The sequence below is a fragment of the Lynx rufus genome, unplaced genomic scaffold (assembly GCF_022079265.1).
Source record: "Lynx rufus isolate CCGP_SWC_20201006 ecotype Redwood Valley unplaced genomic scaffold, mLynRuf1.p SCAF_7, whole genome shotgun sequence".
Taxonomy (NCBI): Eukaryota; Metazoa; Chordata; class Mammalia; order Carnivora; family Felidae; genus Lynx; species Lynx rufus.
Genome location: NW_025814889.1, coordinates 80,427,552 through 80,431,698, shown reverse-complemented (window position 1 = coordinate 80,431,698; position 4,147 = coordinate 80,427,552). Strand labels below are relative to the sequence as shown.

Here is a 4,147-nt window from a genome sequence, read left to right as displayed (position 1 = left end):
GCTGGGACCGTGGGACTCCTGGGTCCTGGCCTCCTGGTCTTGGGCAGGTTCTCACTTTTCTTCCTCCTGAAGCTGGGCCTCAGTTTCCTCCTTTCCGGGATGGCCCCATCTTGTGCCTCCTCTCATAAGAATCAGGAGTGTGGGTAGGTGGCCATATTTATGATTACTCAGGCATTGGAACAAAGGGTCTATAATTCATTGGAGAGCCGACACTGCTTTTTGACCTTCTGAGGACAAAACAAGAAGAAAATAATCGCTGCAGCATGAGGCACAGTGGTTAGATATTCAGAGGGACTTCCCAAAAGGGGGGTGTAGGAAATGTGAGAACAGATGAGCAAAAACGATTTAGCAACCATGTTCATAATCTCCCATGGAAGAGCCCCACGGAAGGAAAGGTGATGGCCAATATGACCTTCCCTGGTCCATGTAGTCTAAATGTCTTTTAATGTCGTAAGGTAGCAGGGACTTGCATGAGAAGTCCAAGGTACCAATCTCTGCCACCACCTACCCGGGGAGTGGGGGGGTCTCAGCTGTATAACCTCCTAGGTGGCTGGGGGAGGCCCTGAAGGGAAAGGGGTGTGGAGGAAGTGCTATCTATCTCCCCACCTTCACCCTATTTCCCACCATCTTCCCAAGCTCAGGACCACCCCGCCCTCCCCCCCCCCCAATCCATGAGAGATGGCTGCTGGGGACGGAGTGATGTATGTAATGCAGATAAAATGTCAGCAATTCTAAATGGGTCCGGAGATGCAGCCATGGGGGGGGGGGGGGAGGGAGAGAGGGCGGAGCAGGGGGGAGAGAGGAAGGGAAAATGAGATGTGGGTCCTTACCAGGGATGGCAGCAGGGGCAGACACCCCCTCCCCCCAGCAAAGGCCAGCGGAGGGCTGGGCCCAGGCGGCAGGAGCCCAAATGAGATTTTGAAGAGGGAGCTGGAGGGTGGGGGGTGGAGGAGAGGAGGAGGCGGGTGGGGGCAGCGGGGCCGGAGCTGCTGATGTATAGCGGTTTCATAACTTCCTCAGTATTAAAGGCAGGTTCATGGGGAGGGCAGCGCCATTAATCACCAGGCTGAATGGGGCTGGGATTTGCTGAGAGACGCGCTTGCTGTCTGCTGCGCCCGCCCGGCTCGGGGCGGGAGGGGGCAGGCAGGGATGCCCCTCCTGAACTGAAGGGTAAGACCCCAGGAATCTATTCCGGGTGTTGGGCAAGTGGGTCCTTGCTGGTACCGGAGGGAGCTGGGAGGGGGCATCGGGGACCTGGGCAGGAAGAAGGAAAAGGTTGAAGGGGGTTGTGGCAGGAGCTAGGGGAAGTGGGGTAGGGGCTGGGGGGAGGAATGATGGGGATCAGAGGCTGAGGGGGGACCCCGGGGGAGAACAACTGGGTGGGGGGAGGGTTGTGCATTTGAACATGAAATTGATCACATGTAAATATAATGCAAATAGCATGCAAATGAGCACAGGATTTCTCTGGGTCCATAGCTCAGGCATTCCGTTTCTTGGACTGAGAATTGGGGCCAATTTGCATCCAGTTGCATGCCCAGTGCCTCGTTTCTTTATTATTAATATTTTCAGAGGGAGAACTCAAGGTCTCACTTGCTAAGGGGGTGAGGAAGCCAAGGTGAGGCTGGTCCTCTGGGCTCTCGGCAGAAGGATGGGGCCACCTCCCGGGAATGGTAGCATCAGGAAAAAAATGACAGGCCTAGTGACAGCGAGGGGGCTGGGTGGTAGGACTCCTGGGCTATGCCTGAGATGGTGGCTGTCAGAGAGGCAGAGGCTCAGTAGTGAGGCAGAAACATGGAGAGAGACAGATCTCCACAACTTTGGAGACAGACTCTGAGCAGATAAGACCAGGATGTGTTGCGGATCCTTTACGGTCGGTTTTGTCATCCTCTCTTCCAGGGGAAGAATGAAATGATCAGCTCAAGGACATACAGCTGGTAGTTACTGTCGGCCATTGCCAAACCCCCAACTCCCAAGTTTCCCCCAAAGTTGAGTGCTCCTTCAACCCGCCGTAAGGGCATCTCTGAATGAGATAAACAAAAATGCACAGCAGATATTTTTCTGTTTTCAAAAGATATTTATTGAGCACCTAATAGGTACAAGGCAGTGGGCTTGTGCCCAGGAGAGAGGGGAATGATTGCCGACCTCTCAAAACAATCGAGCAGGGGCTGTAAGGTACGTTAGCAATAAGTGAAACACTTAAGAGTTGGTGACAAGGCTCCCCGGGGATGCGCAAGCAAAGGGAGGATCAGAGAATGCTTCCAAGGGGAGTGAGTAGAATGTATTCGGTGCCAGAGATGGGGAGGGAAGAATGTTCCAGGCGAAGGGGACAAGATGGGTCACTGTGCAAAGGCGGTAGAGGATGAATCAGCAAAGCTTTCCAATGTGTCATGGGATAGAGTGTGTGGAGAGGCGTGAGGAAGGTCAGGCTCAGATGACAGGGACCTCAGGATATGAGAGGGTGGGGAGGCCAAACCGGGGATGTGGATGTCACCTGGAGGCCAGCCAGGAGTAGCGAAGAGGGTAAATCACTCATTGGATCGTCGATTCGGTCAACAGACGTTTCTTGGGCATCAGACACGGACCAGAGCCGTCCTGGTACCTTAGGATGCAAAGACCACATGTGGTCCCTCCTTCAGGAAGTTCAGTCAGCAGCAGTGTCCTCGTCAGTAAGCGGGGATATAGAGTACGGCCCTTGCCGTGTTACTACGAGGAGCCCGCGTAAAGTACTTAGGGCAGTGTCAGGTGTAGAAGGAAAACTCAGGAAAGGTTCGCTACTGTCATCATCCTTATCGCCGTTCTGAAAGGTGTGAAACGGAGGGCAGAGGCAGAGAAAGGGGTCAGCCGTCCATTGTGAACTTGGGGAGAGACGGAGTAGGGCAGTGGGGACAGGTTCAAAAGGGCTGTGGAGACAAGAGAAGGCAAGTGACAGAGGCAGTGACAAGGGCAGGGACAGCGTGGCCTGGGAGCACTGCAGGGAGGGAAGCAGGGCTTGGAAGGCTCCTCCTCGGTCAAGTCCCTGCTTGGCTGCTGGTTCCTTGGCGGTGCAGGGTAGGGCAGGGCTGGGTGGCGGGTAGGCCGGAAGGTGGTATGTTGGGCCTCCTTCCTACTTGGCTAGGTGGCTCCCCTCTCACAGACTCATCTAGACTCTTGTCAGTGGCTTAAGTTGGCTCACCCTGCGGGAGAGGCTCCTCCCACTCTGCCACAAGTTGTGCTGCAGGATTTGGGGACCAGTCCAGTCCCCTTGGCTGGCCGTCCATCTGAGATCTGTGTGGTCCCCTCAGGATAATTGCTCCGGACAACTCGAACACCACTCAGACGGATGGCCCGGCCTCCCGGCCCCGACACCTCCCACCACCGCATCAAGCCAAATTACTTAGCACCCCCCAGCCCCGGGCTCCGGTGAAAATCCGATTAGTGAAGAGAGAGCCGCGCTGAGCTGACAGCTCCTCCGATAATTGCTTCCCAAGTAAGCGATGCAAATCAGCCCATCCAGCCTGTCCTGCTCCTCTCCGGGGGACCCCGGCGTCCAGGCCCCAGGAGAAGGAGAACACCTGAGTTGGAGAGACCTGGAAGCTGTCACCTGCCTTCGGTTAAGTGACCATCAATCCGTAAAGCTGGTCTGTGCTGCCTTGGGGCTGAGGTGGGGGTGGGGGTGATGAGGCTGGACCAGGAACCCCACTGGCTCTGCATTTCTGTCTTCTCTGGGAGGATGCCACTCTGCCCCTTATCTCACCCCTTGGAGAACTAGCCTCTGTACCCATTTGCCAGTAAGGTAGAGGAAGGCAGAGCGATAGAAGACACGGGAACAGGGTGAACCTGTTAACAAAGCAATGGATGTGTCCACGGCCGGGCTTCCCCAGTTCTCCCATTCTGGGAGGGAGGGGAGAGTGGGACAAGAGAGCGTTCTCCCTTTGTGAGTCACCTCCCCACAAGGTTGGGGGAAAACACTGAACGTTAAGTCCCCACAGAGCTGGCATGGGCCTTCGATATGATCTATTTTTGGAGGACTGGGAAGGCTGGTCAACCTTGAGACTTTTGTGCCTGTACCGAGGAGGACATGTTTTTGGGATGCGGTGGCCCTTGCTCACCCCACACGTCAGGGAGTTCTCTCCCCTCCCTTATTCAAGGTCCTTTGAAGGGCCTGCTA

At 55.5% G+C, this 4,147-nt stretch overlaps 1 long non-coding RNA gene across 1 annotated transcript; it reads left to right on the top strand.

Annotated features, from left to right (window-relative positions):
• The first annotated feature begins 1,095 nt into the window (after positions 1 to 1,095).
• Positions 1,096 to 2,053, top strand: LOC124502591 (uncharacterized). Its single transcript, XR_006959938.1, has 2 exons — positions 1,096 to 1,170; positions 1,897 to 2,053. It is a non-coding gene; the product is annotated as an uncharacterized LOC124502591 (long non-coding RNA).
• The last annotated feature ends 2,094 nt before the right edge of the window (positions 2,054 to 4,147 follow it).